Source organism: Emydura macquarii, unplaced genomic scaffold (assembly GCF_026122565.2).
Source record: "Emydura macquarii macquarii isolate MOO-44397 ecotype Brisbane River unplaced genomic scaffold, CSIRO-AGI_Emac_v2 contig_1790, whole genome shotgun sequence".
Taxonomy (NCBI): Eukaryota; Metazoa; Chordata; order Testudines; family Chelidae; genus Emydura; species Emydura macquarii.
The window spans coordinates 11,635,916-11,650,251 of NW_027131927.1; the positions used below are offsets into that span (position 1 = coordinate 11,635,916).

Consider the following 14,336-nt stretch of genomic DNA (forward strand, 5'->3'; position numbering starts at 1 on the left):
AAGAAGGAAAGAGGAGCAGGTTTGGAGTGAAGCTCTGGTGAAAACTTTAGGGAGTGGGAGGGTTGGAGCAAACAGCCAATCAGCACAGGGCAGAGAAAGTCGCATTGGAACCGTAGAACATTCTCTGAGTGCCATGAGGTCTCTGCTTTGGCCACTCCTGCCCCGATTGGCTGGAATTTACAATCACTCCTCTCTGAAGTTTTCCTCCCAAAGATACATTGGGGGCTGACGGGGAGGCATCACCTTGTTCCTTGTGCCCCCAGAGTGCAGTGGAGGGATCTGCCTTGCATGCATCTTGGTCTGGGGGACTTAAGAGAGGGGTGGCTCTAGCTGGGACCCATTTTAGCCCCTCCTGCTAGTAGAGCAGGCCCTGCTTTGGCTGTGCCTGTTCTGCACGTGCACATGCATTTTCACTTTTAAAAAGGAAAGGTAAAGCTTCCGTGCATGTCGGTAACTCAGAACAACAGAAATTCCCATGCAGCTTAACCTCATTAAGGAATAATGCCATGTGGGTGTAGCCCCTCCCCGCTGGTGTGGCCTTTTTTCTCTTCTGGGCCTTTGCTTTCACCATACTTGGAGCAGCTTCTCCTCTCTCCTGTCCTGGGTTGGGACTTTTGTTCTGTTCTGGCACCTGGTGCCTCCACTCAGGTGATTCCTCACTGTGCCAGATATACAACAGTGCTGTCCCTTGAAAAAATTAATGCTTATACTACAAGCTGGCAGGGAGCGTATAATCCAGTACCCAGGACCATAAAGGGAAATAAACCAAACCCCAGCAAAGGAATGATGCACCCAAAATAACAGTATAAGGGAGGGGGACTTTACTGAGAACAGAGAGACAGGAGAAGAGGAAGGAAAAGGTTAAAGTTAACTAAAAATTACCATATGTTTATAACTAAGCCACTTCCTAACTCTCCCAAACTCCTCCAAACCCAGCTCCCTGCCTGGCAACTTGCCAAGGCAGATGGCACAGCTGAGGTTGTGTACCCTGAGATGGAGTACAGCTGTCTAGTGCAGCAGGCAATTCAGAAACAACTCCCACTGTGAAATGTGCCTCTGCTTGTGCAAAAGCGTTTTTAATCATGCATCAATCAAACTGCTTCAAGTACTGGTGAGAGCAAATGCCCAGAAGAGAAGAAGGGGGAGGCTTAAGCCACACCGTGGGGAAGGATCTACCCCCAAATGGCATAATTCCTTACTGAGGATCACAAGCTAAATGAGAGTCAACAATGTAACACTGTTGCCAAAAAAGAAAAAAAATTGTGTGTGGCGGGGGGGGTGGCCCAGAAAACATCAGTCTGGGATGTATCAGCAGGACTGTTGTAAGCAAGACAAGAGAAATAATTCTTCCACTCTAGTCCACACTAATAAGGGCCTCAGCTGGAGTATTGTGTCCAGTTCAGTTCTGAGTGCCACATTTCAGGAAAGATGTGAACAAATTGCAGACAGTCCAGAGGAGAGCGACAAAAATTATTAACGGTCTAGAAAACATGACCTATGAGGGAAGATTGAAAAAACTGGGTTTGTTTAGTCTGGAGAAGAGAAGACTGAGGAGGGACATGATCACAGTTTTCAAGTACATAAAAGGTTTTTTACGAGGAGGAGGGAGGAAAAATTGTTTTTACTAACCTCTGAGGATAGGACAAGAAGCAATGGGCTTAAATTGCAGAAAGGTAGGTTTAGGTTGGACATTCGGAAAAACTTCCTAACTGTCAGGTTAAGCACTGGAACCAGTTGCCTAGGGAGGTTGTGGAATCTCCGTCATTGGAGGTTTTTTAAGAGCGGGTTAGACAAACACATGTCCGGGTTGGTCTAGATAATACTTAGTGCTGCCTTGAGTACAGGGGACTGGATGACATCTCGAATTCCCTTCCAGTCCTACACTTCTATGATTCTATCATTTCTTAATTTTAAAATATTTTTGTCCAACTCCCACAGCACCTGTTGGTCATAGAGGATTTGCCACAGGTGACATTTGAATTTTTGGGGTCCCATCCCTGTACGTCCTCCTTATGTAGAGCTTCCATGGACTTCTGTAGGAGTCTGTGCAGAGAATGTGCCAAATGGTGCCTTGGGAGTTCAGCTCACCTTGAGTTTCCATATACAATGGCCATCTTTTACAGCTCCCATTTAAAGTGGTACACTTATATTTTAGACCACTCACAAGTAAGAAAAGGGCTTTCTTCAAGCTTTCCTCCACAATCCAGCCATGGAAAACTTCAGATGAAAGTGGACATTTGTCATAAAGGGATGACCAATTGCAGTCTGTGGCCCTGATCCTGCAAAGATTTACAAGCCAGCTTAACTTTATGCATGGTTATCCCAGTGATTAGTGGATAGAGCCCTGGACTGGGCTTCCATTCCTGGCTCTATCACTAGCCTGCTGGGAGACGTTGCGTAAGTCACGTCCCCTCTCTGTACCTCAGTTTCTCCATCTGTAAAATGGGGGTAATGATACTGGTCTTTTTGTAAAGTGCTTTGAGATCTACTGATGAAAAGCACTAGGTGGTATTGTTATTACTCACAATCTTTGTAAAATCAGGATGATAGTGAAATTTGTCCTATTACCTTGACTATTGCTCCAGTGAATCTTATAAAGCAGTACATGAAATGTGAATGAGTTAACTTTGCAATAAGAAACATTTCTTTTTATCTCCTGATGTTTGTGTGTTTAATTTGGAAACCTTAATGTTGCAGTAATGCAGGATTTGCCATTATTTATATGTATAAATTACACCCAGAGACATTAAAACAAAGCATGCTGTTATGTCTAAGCTCCCCTCTGTACATTTCTAGTTTCTCCACATACAAGACATGACATGTGCAATGTTACACTTTACTTTGCCAATGCATCCCCCTAGCACTTGGAATTAGAATGCTTGGATTTCTATGAGAGTAAAATGTGTATAAAACTGCATTCCTCTTCATTACTTGGTCTTTCCTCCCTTTGGGTATGGATATCTTGAGAAATGGTACTCTTAAGATTTCAGAGAAAGTAGCCCAAAACGGTTTTTTTTCTTCTTCTTCACTATCTTTGAGTTTTTGCTGTATAAAAAAGCAAAAGCAAACCTCTTATCTTTTTTCCCCTCTTTGTCCAATAATGTACCGTGTATTTAACATACCTTTAAAGAAATGTGGAGGCTACAAGATAAGGCCTGAACCCTGCAAAGACTTAAGCATATGCTTAAAGTTAAGCATGCAAGTATTTTCCTTTAATTTAGTGGGGCCACTCGCATGTTTAAAAGTTAAGGATTACCTTCCAAGGTGAATTACCTTAAAGTGAATTAAGGTTACTTCAGTTCTGAATGAGAGTGTCCACACAGGGGCTTAATGTGGTTTAACTAATCCACTTCAACCTTGCACATTGAGTTAATTCGAATTAACTCTCCTTACACTCTACAAACCTTCTGAAGAGAACAACCCTGCAATGGCCCTTGGAGAAAGGATTAGATGACCTAATTGATCTTTTCCATCTCTGATATGTTTTGTACTTTGACCACATTAAGGTAAAAAGTTGTATTTTGTTACAACTTTAAATGCTATGTGGCAGGGTGCTTGGGATCAATTTAGTCTTCAAACAATATATTTTCTCTTTAGAAGTTCATGTAATTGTAGCCACCAAAGGTGTTGCTATCCTGCACAGGGAAGAGAATATGTTTAGTAGAACTTAAAGAGGACTCTAGAGGATTCCCTCTTCTGGCCAATAATTCCCTTGCAGTTTATTAGAGCCTTTGCAGCCCCTGAGTAAATCTTAGGTAATGCCAACACTGGAGCTGGAGGCATAATCCAGCTCAGACAGACATACGTATGCTAGCTTTCATTGAGCTAGCATGCTAAAATAGCAGGGTAGCTGTGATGTCATGGGTGGCAGGATGGGCTAGCCACCCCAACTATGTATCTAGGGTCTCGGACAGGTTTGTACTCAGAGTGGCTAGCTGTCTTGTCGCCGTGACTGCATTGCTATTTTTAGCACGCTAGCTTGATCAAAGCTAGCACATGTCCATTTACCCAAATTGGTAATTACACTTCCAGCTAGAGTGTAAACTTGCTATTAGAATCAAGCGGTGAAATGCTAACCTCATTGAAGTCAGTGTGATTTTTGCCATTCACTTGAGCAGAATCAGGATTCCACTTTCGTAACATGATTTTGTTACAGAGATGAATATTGCCATGAATTGGAACCTGGCAGTTCAATTTCTATGCACAATTTTGAAAATGTACCTTTTACTATTGAGCTCTGTAAACAAGTGACAAACACAGTAGGGAGTTGATATGAAGGATGTCCAGTAAATGCAAATCTAGCAATGAAAAGAATCTTAGGAGGTTTAATTTGGGGTGGATGGATATATTGAAGAGAGTTTTAGTGGTTTTCTCATCATCACAGACATAAATAAGTAATCTTTGTAGACCTTTAGTGATGAGTAACTCTGTACAGCCAATACTTGAAGCTGGAGGGAGTCTTGAGCAAAGATGTATGTATAATAAAAAATAAACCATGCCAAATATTGATTCAAATACATTGCAGAGTTTTTCAAATAAATCTGTCTGCAAATGTGTTTGTGAGATCATCAGCCCATCCCTTTAGGTAGCCGCATAGTTAAAACGAATATTGATCTGATAATTTGTTTGAAAAATGTCATGACATGTTGCATTGGAAACCCAGTGATCTTCTTTACTGTGAGGTAGAGTTCGCTTCTTCTCCTCCTTCAGAAGTTGTTGTGGTAACTGGTCTTTTTTTCTTCTTTCAAAAAGAACAAATAAAAATCAAAACCCAGCAAAATCCTCCAATCTACTTTAGTAGCAGCTCAGTCAATGACACAATAAATACATGTTGGCATAGGTGCATAGATAGCTGCCCAAGGATTTGGAAGTCAGAACTGATATAAGAGAAACTGTTAGTCAGAATTCTCGTGCATAACAATTACAGGCAGCTAGAGAGGCCTGATCCACCAAAGGAGACTTATTTGATGGGGATCACTTGTTATCAGGGTGGATAGTTTCACGCAGAAAATAAATACATACCAGCTGAGGATTAGATGAAAGTTTTATATGCAAAACAAGCGTGTATTTTTATTACACATGCTTGTGAGGCGGTCTGGAATCATCTTGTGAATACAGAAAATGTCCAGCATGTAATTCATTCTCATTAGCTAGTGTTGAACTATATGTCCACATCCATTCATTATTATTGTTGTTGTTGTTTTATTTATTATTAATTTGTATTCTTGTAGCATCTAGAAGCCTTGTCATGGACCACTACCTCATTGCGCTAGGCGCTGTACTAACACAGAACAGAAAGATGTTCCATCCCTCTAAAAAGTTTACAATCTCAGAAAACATCCCATGGTTTCTCAAACCCAACCTGTTTATAATTCACTAGTCTTGGCAATCTATTTCAGGTATGCAGCAGAAGGAGTCATCATGATGGAGACTTGAGCAGAGAGAATGGTTCACAGTGAATAATGCATTTGATTAGTTTAGCCTCTTTTTTTGGTCTCACAGATATTCTACAATCAGGTGGAAATTCCTTGTAATTTGTTCAGAATTCATAGTTACTCAGTTTTATGGAGAGTTGTTCCCCGCCCCTCTCTTCATTCTCTTTCTGGATTGATAGTGGGCAGTTTACTTCAAGTATTTGCTATCTGACATTTGATTGGCTGCGATTGGTCTCCTTTGCTGGCTTCTGGCATTGTTTCCATCCATTGCCTGGCTGGATGGGTGTAACTCCTGAACTCAGGAGGCTAGACTGGGAGACATCATTGAATCCATCAAGGACAGGAAACAGATAAGCAGGGGTGAAGGTGTGTGGAGGGGGGCACATAAGTGATGTTCAGGCACTTAGAGATGTTCCAGTGGCTTAGTGAGCCTAGGACTTGAAAGAGCTGTGTTCAATTCCCTCTTCCCCCACACGCTTCCTATGTGATCGTGGGACAGTCATTTAAGCTTGGATCCTGAAAAGTCTTCAGGATAGCTTCTATTGAGATCAATGGATGTTAGGCAACTTGACACCACTAAGGATCTGGGCCTTATCCTCTGTGCACCTCAGTTCCCCATCTATAAAATAAGAATGTTTATTATTACTATTATCATCCCTGTCTCTCATGGGCTTTGTGAGGATAAATACACTGAAGGTACAAGATACCCAGTTACTACAGCAATGGGGCTATTTAAGATATAGTGAAAAACAATTAGCCTCCTGTAAGCTTTATTGACTGGGTGCAGAGTTTAAATGTAGGGCTTAGGTGTAACCTTGCTGTAACAGACCTCCAAGTAACAGACTGCTGGCCCAGGAACAAAGCAGGAACCAGACTGGGATGCTGAGAGTTGCAATCTGGTCTCTCATTCGCCCCCTCTTTACTCCAGCGTGTACGTGGTCTTGCTCAGCCCTTTGCCTGGGGCAAATTACTTCCCAATTGCTGCCAGCCAGTGCCCTGCGCCCCCTTCCTGCCCTGCCTACTTGTGCAGGAGACAGTCCTGGCTCTGCCGGGACTATTCTCACCCACCCCGTAGACTATTGGCAATATGAGCGGTCTGCACAAGGACCCAAGGGGGCACCTGACATCGCTTACTCCATATTGTGGGTGCGTGGGCAGGCTTTCAGTTGCATCTGGGTCGCCTGGTTACCAGGGATGAGATCAGACCGTTATGTTGTTTGTGCCAAGGCTCTGGTGAATGGTGTGCACAGCCCTGACTCCCCGTCATGCCAAGCAGTGATCCCTTCCCGTATAAAGTTAACCACAGGGAGGGCAAAGGCTCAAAGGAGAGAGTTTCACCTCAGCCTCCTGCAGGTGTTTTTGCCAGTGAATCATAATGACTTTAACATTCATAAAAAGTGAACACAGTGGCCAAAGCAAATTGTTTTAATTTGGGTGGGAAAAACCTGCCTTTGCAATATTTGTCTAGTTCTGTCTTCCTTCTGCAGATTACCCTAGTCTGGCTCACACTCCCTTATTTACATAAGGGACGTCTGTAGAGCAACGGGGAGGTGTCATTCACAGCTCAGGTAGACGTACACACATTCACTCCGCTCAGTCTAGCAGCATGGGCAGCGGCTCACGCTAGCCATCTGAGTTCATATCCAGGACTCGGGCAGGATTGTTCTCTGGTGACTAGTCTAGACAGCTGCCCGTGCCACTGGAGCCACACTAGCATTTTTAGGTGTAAGCTCAAGCAAAGCTAACATGTCTCCTTCTGTTATACTACGTCTTACCCAAAAAGTTGCCACTCCCCAAAACCCTAACTACTTTTCACTCTTGCAAGTGCCATTTTCTCACCCGTTAGAAGCTAGATGACCTTTTACCTTGATCTTATCAGAGACGTTAGTGGAAGTGTTCTGTAGGTACTGCCCAGACAGTAAGGAACACAGGATCTTCCATGAAGCTAATAACTTCATCGCTAAGATTCTGTCCTGTGCTCTTTCAGTTCTTCTCATCTCCAGTCTGTGAAGATTGCTATTATTTTGATCAAAGTTGTCCCTTTAGTTCCGATCCCCAGATATCCCATCACGTGTTTCTCTCGGAAGACATTTGAAAGCTCTTCGCACATAGGCAGTCTGTATCATTGTACTAAGCGAAAATGATGGACTTTTCTCAGCGGATCCAAGGCATTAAGTTCACAACTGATTAAAGGAAGAGGCCTTTTTTGGAAAACCTAATATCTCTTGGCAGATAAGAGATGTCTGGTACTTAGTCTGTGATATGTAACGTGGCTTAATCCTGCCTGTCCCACTCCTTATTGATGCCCGCTTGTGTGTAAACCAAAGAAGAAACTTGCACCTTCATGGCCAAGTGTAAATTGAATTATGCCACATTTACTTGTGTACTTGCAGTGCACAAAACGAGAGATTTTAACCTCCATTTATAGAGTGAGAAACAAATTAATGAGGATTCTCAAGTTCCTTATTTGGTCACTTAATTGGCTGTATGACAAAGAGCTCTGTGGTGTGTGTCAAACAACTTTTGGAGTCCTCTAATGATTTGTTCTTTGCTTGACTCCTGATGCTGTTCTATGTGGCCTGTCAGGTTGGTTATCCTTGTTAAAGTGGCTGGAATAAATTGGCTAGTGGTGTGCATACAATGTAGTATATTAACTATAGCAACAGGGAGTACTTTTAGCAGCTTTTTGAGAGATCTAGATGTTTGCCCATAAGCATCAAAGCGGACCAAACTTTAATTTAATATAATTAAAAGGACATCTGAAAGTGGTTTGATTCGCAGCAGGATTTTGTGGTTTGGTAACCTTTATTAAAACTCTGTGAACTTAATATATTTCACAGCTTGAGCAACCTTCACTTGATTTGTGTCAGGAAGAAAGAAAATACAAGTCTGTGCCCTGCGTGTTTCTGCTGTGCCGAACCTATTGTTAGGAGAGAACAGGATCAAAGAGACAGACTTTAGTCTATCATTGGAGTATAATCTTCTCTGCAAAAAATATTGACAAAGAACATGAGCACATAGTTCTGTGACTAGGACAACGTCCACACACAGCATAGAGGTGTGATTTCCAGATCCTGTAGACACACTCGCGCTAGCACTCATGAGCTAGCCTGCTAAAAATAGCAGTGTAGCCACGGTAGCATGGACAGCAGTGGCCTGGGCTAGCCCCCCTGCGTACGTACCCACAGGGCTGCCCGTGCTACTGCGGCTACACTACTAATTTTAGTGCACTAGCTCAGAGGAGAACTAACCCAAGTATGTCTATGAGAGCTGCGGCTCACACACCTAGCTCATAATGTTAGACGTAGCGTGACATTGTATTATATTGAGTTAAACTGTATTATATGGAAATACGCTCACAAAATAATACAGCAAAACTAAAAAATGTTTAGGCCTGGCTGTGTTATTATCTGGGATTTGGGATGGAGTTGGCCCTTAAATCTGTTGACAATGGGAAGTCTCAAGAGGAACTGCCATAGATGCCTCTGGAAGATGTTGCTTTTATTTGGACAGTTGGAAGAATGCACGTCTCGGATTTCCTGGGAGTTCCCTCAAAGGATATGGAAAAACTGTCAAAGTAACACATGTTGCATTTCCTCTTCCTCTGCAACTTTGCTTACTTCTTCTAAGTAAGTAGCTACCTCTTGCTTGTATACTCTCAATTCCCAAATAGTAGAACAGTAAATGTAGTTGATTCATAAATGCAATCCTCAGAAAGCTATTCCACAGAAAAGACCTTATTAGATTAAATAGATCATATTTTATTTCCTTCTCCCCAGTCAATTTCTTTCATTTTAGTCCCACAGATGCCTGCTGACTTTAGAACATTTCTTTGGCTGTGCAAAGCAAAAAGCACAGTCTGCCATTTGTGGCCTCCATTTCTGTCACAGATCTGCTAATTTTTAGTGATCTCCCATTAAAAAACTATTTGTGGTTCAAGGCCAAGATTTTGAAACTGAGGTGCCTAGAGCTAGGCCCCTAAATCCATATCAAAAGGCCTCAGCAAGTGTCATAGAATCAATCATAGAATCATTGAAGATTAGGGTTGGAAGGTCATCTAGTCCAACCCCACTAAACCATCTCAGCCAGGGCTTTGTCAAGCCACACCTTAAAAACCTCTAAGGATGGTGAATCCACCACCTCCCTAGGTAACCCTTTCCAATGCTTCACCACCCTCCTAGTGAAAAAGCTTTTCCTACTATACAACCTAGACCTCCCCCACTGCCACTTGAGACCAACTTGTCCTGATTGCATCTCTGCCCTCTTGTTGATTTTAACATGAGCTGGGAGCACACAGCACCTCTGAGAATCAGGCCACTTCTATTTCAATCCCTAAATATAGATTTTGGTGCCCAGACATGTTAGGTGTAACCATTAAGGGCCCATTAGGCCCTTATAAAAATCACACCTTCACATCAGGGCGTGTTCTCCATTTGTTTTTGCGTCAAGAAAGAACACTCTTTCTTTAGACCCAATGTGCAGATCAAAGTTGACACCATCAATCACCAGTCACATACGATAACACTAAATAAAGGTGAGTGTTTCATTCATAGATGCACTTCTCAGATAGGTTTAGAGGGTAATGGGAGAGATTAGCTTCTACATTTTAAGCATTTAAAAAATAAATCACTCTTCAACCAAACTCAGAATAAGCATATGTTGTGCCTTTTTATCATGCATATTACGATGCACTGACCACCTTGAAGACCAGGCCGGCCTCCTTTTGTGAAATTGTCTGTACTGCCGTACCTGTGCTTTACTAAAGAAAAGCTTTAATCTGGATTTAAAAGAGTAATTTATAAGGGAAGGAGCTGTGTGGAAGTGAAGAGCCTTATCAGATAGATTTGAAGTCAGCTCCCAGCTGAGAAACAGAATTTAATGACATCATTTAACTAAAATGACATTTTTCTTGTTTAACACTAGCTAAAAGAATAATATGCTTGTCTATTTTAGATCCACTGTCCCAGCATAGGCTGTTGACTGTTCCAGTTTGACTTGTGTCCCTTTTATACAAATTACAACGTTCTATTCATTTGATATTCTGAAGAGGCCAGGCGTTTCATGAGCTGGTCTGTTTCAGTGCATTAACCTTTCCAGTATAATGTCTCCTTGTGAACCCCAGTCCATGCTTTCAGTCTGCCACCCCCTTATCTATGAAGTCTATTTAAGCAGCACAACGTTATGTGCACTGCTAATGGATGTGCTCCTCCTCAGATGATCACACAACTTCTAGCAGAGCTTTCTATCAATGTCATTGTTCATAGCTTTTGCTCATTTTATTTTGGGGGCTTGCAAATACTGACAGGGAGTTTGTTTTGTTTTAAGAATAGGTTTGTTTTATCATTGGGTTTTTCAGAACAGTATAAATGATAATTAGATATAACATGAAGTAGGAAATTCATAAGCAAGAGGTGAAATTCAGTAAAGACAAGTGCAAAGCACTTCCCTTAGGAAGGGAAAAGCAAAGGCACAGCTACACAATGGGGAATAACTGACTAATGGTAGTACTGCTGAAAGGATCTGGGGATGATAGTGGATCACAAAATGAATATGAGTTAGCAGTGCAATGTAGTTACTAAAAAAGCGAATATAATTCTGCGGTTTATTAACAGGAGTGTTGTGTGTAAGACAGAAGAGGTCAGTCTTCCTCTGTACTCTGCACTGGGGAGGTCTCAGCTGAGTAACTTTGTCCAGTTCTGGGCACCACACTTTTGGAGAGAGTCTAGAGAAGAGCAACACAAAATGATAAAAGATTTCAAAAACCTGACCTCTGAGGAAAGGTTAAAAAACTGGGCTTGTTTAGTCTTGAGAAAAGAAGACCACAGGGTGGAGGTTGGGGGGAGGGATGAATCTGATAACCGTCTTTGAATATGTTACGCGCTATAAAATTGCAGTGTATGTCAGTAAAGAATCACACCCCTTGAAAGTCAATGGAGAATTGGGGGCCAAATTCCCTTATGTGCTTTTGAAAGTCCCATCTGGCTATTTATCCTTAATTAATGAACACTCCACGAGCATAATGTTGTAGGTTTGACTCACAGAGCATTGTTCTCTCTGTGACTTCCTCGAAGCATACCTACTTGTTGAGGGGGTTTTCTCTGGACAGGGGAGTTTTTCCATTGTCAGTCTTTGCCAGGTGTTGTTAAACTAAGGGGTTTTTTCTTCCAATAGTTTGCAATGGAACAAATAAAATATGGGTTAATATTTCAGGGCATGTTTCCCATAATAGTGTGCCTCACAGTAGCACCTAACGGTGCCAGTCAGGATCAGGGCCCCATGATAGGCATTGGACAGACACATGATGTAAGATAGTTCCGGGCCGGAAGCGCATATCATTGAAACATACAAGGCAAACAACGAGTGCAAGGGAAAGCACAGGTAACATGACTTTCCCAAAGTCACCCAGCAAATCAGTGGCACAGCCTGGAACAAAACCCACCTCCTGAATCCCAGGCCAATGGATTAGCCTGACTCCCCTGGAGTGGAGACACTCACCTCGCTGTCATCTCTGTTGACTGTGATCCCTGGAGTAAGAGAGAACTTTGCCTCCCATAGCTACTGCTCTACGACAATGCTTTAAATTCACTATTAATAAACAAACAAACAAGGACAAGTGGTGTTTGAGCAGCCGACTGTAATTGAACAACATTATAAAGCTGATTATTCGCCACATTGCTGTGGTGTACTTTCCTCCTTGAGCCAAGGGGGTACAAGAAAGCCGAGAGATTCATTACCTTCTCTTGTGTCACCATTTACTTAAAATAAGTATTACTGCAAAACAAACCCAGTGGCTGTTTCCTGCTTAATTTAGTTTTCATCCAAAGCAGCCCTGCATGCAGTTGCTTCTCCTGCCGGTGGCCAGAGGAATCAGGACCTGGTTTTGAGCACATCTTTTTATTGTTTTAGAGCACAATGATATCTTCAGAGACGGTTCTATCTCTTGGACCAAGAACAGTAGCATCTGAATAGAGACACCCTTTCCAGCTGATCAAGTTGACAGTTAGATTGCATGCAACAGGAGAGCAGGGAAGGTTTAGTTGTGTGTTACCCTGTATGACCCCAGTAGAACTGCATGTATTGTCCAGGTTGCACAAAGATTTCTAAAGCAACATACAATGAAGTTACCATGCTATTAATCGTCATGCATCTGTGGTGGTGTAAAGTGGTGATGAAGAAATTTGGAGCAGTGGGCAAAAAGTTCCAGGCTACATTCCAGTCACAGTCATGAGAAGGCATTGCAGAGCCTCCCAGGGAGCCCTGGGAAGGGTCCTAGCACAGCAGACATAGTCCTTCCAGCAAGCATAGAAGAGTGTGGATACTGCACCACCCCCCGGAATGGGGCAGCATACCCCCTTGGCAGCAGGCGGCAAGCTCTGCTGGCTGGTGCAGAAGAGTAAGACAAGACCACACCATGCCTCCTTTTCCCCTCCTTTGGGGTGCAGTCCCTTTCCTTCCCTGGGCACCAGGTCTGCAACTGTCCCCTGCACAGAGGTGGGCAAGGAAGAAAGGTTCCTTGTGTTGGTCAGGGAGTCAAAGGGCACAAGGGCCAGACACAGTCTGGCTCTCAGTGAGGAGGGGAGGCAGAGAGAAAGAGAGAGAGTGTGTGTGTGTGTACACAAAGTCCCTATGGCTAGACTCATGTTGAATGGATTTTGAGTAATCATTCTTTGTTTGCAGTGAGTTGTCTGGAACTAACGAATAAAATTGTCTTTAGCTGAAATTTGTTTTGTTGTGCAGGGCACAGAGGGGTTAAATTTACTCTGTAACAGCTGGTATTAAGCTACAGCAATAAGTCACAAATATTGCACTGAGGGCCAGATTCTGTAGTCCGGACTCCGTCCTTAATTTTAAGCATGTGCTTAAGTGTTTTTCTGGATAAGGGCCTCAATCTTGAGTGGTTGCCTGATTCTGTTGCCATTGAAGCCACTCAGCATTTTATCTGAATAATGACTGAGCACAAACCAGGAAACGCCCTCAGGGCTTGTCGCTGGGAAGGTACTTTGACCTCTCGAATAAATTAACAAGAACCAGAAAAAAATGTAATTAGCCAATGTGTGGGAATCTTTCCATTGGCTAGTGTGGGATCTGGATACGGCCCTTAAACTGGGGGACTGGCAGAATCATCTTGCATTATAGGGGTGTTGTCAGGATCTGTTGAAGCCATCTTAGGTTGTCTTTCCCTCGCTGCTCCCGTTGTATCCGGTACTGCTGTTAGTTCTTAATTGGGTAATACTGTAAAGTGAGTTGTGCGATATAATTCACATTCAGCCAAGGACTTTAATTGCTAGTAATCTGAAAGAGAGTTAAAAAAGTCAAAGTTCTGAGTTTATATATTTTCTAACTGTCAGGATCATAAGAGCAGTATATTAAAGGCCCAGTTCCACTATCCATGCTCATGCAAAACTCGCATTGAAATTAGCATTGCAACACAATTGGCTGTGTACACAAATGGTGTATCCCAGAGGAAGCTATCTGCACAGCATTTTCAGGCCTACCTTTAAACATATGCTCTTTTGCAAAAGAGGCTAGTTTGAAATGTCCTCTAGAATTGGAAGGGTTAAGAAGGCATTCAGACAAGGTTCCCATGAAGCCTCTCACCACTTTGGTTTAAACCAAGGTTTTATCATTCACAGATGGGAAGGTAGGAAAGTTGCATCCCTTGGTAGTTTGGTTGGTTTTTTTCAGTTCTTCAGCTGATGACCTGTTCTCAAAATGCTAAAGTACAATAGATGTTTAAAGAGCTGAGAACTGTAGGACAGCCACCAGTTTTCTAAGGTCAAGGTTGAAGTGCCGTAGTACTGTAAAACAATATAATCTGATCTCAGACTGCACTGTACAAGGACTGGAATGAATAGGTCTTACAGCCATCAATATTTTCCAGTATCAATTCCCAGTAAAAGG

General features: G+C 42.5%; 1 protein-coding gene across 9 annotated transcripts in view; it reads left to right on the plus strand.

Annotated features, from left to right (window-relative positions):
* Window positions 1-14,336, plus strand: part of ADGRL3 (adhesion G protein-coupled receptor L3) — a 769,462-nt gene that overhangs the window by 608,448 nt on the left and 146,678 nt on the right. The gene's annotated exons all lie outside the window — the stretch shown is intronic.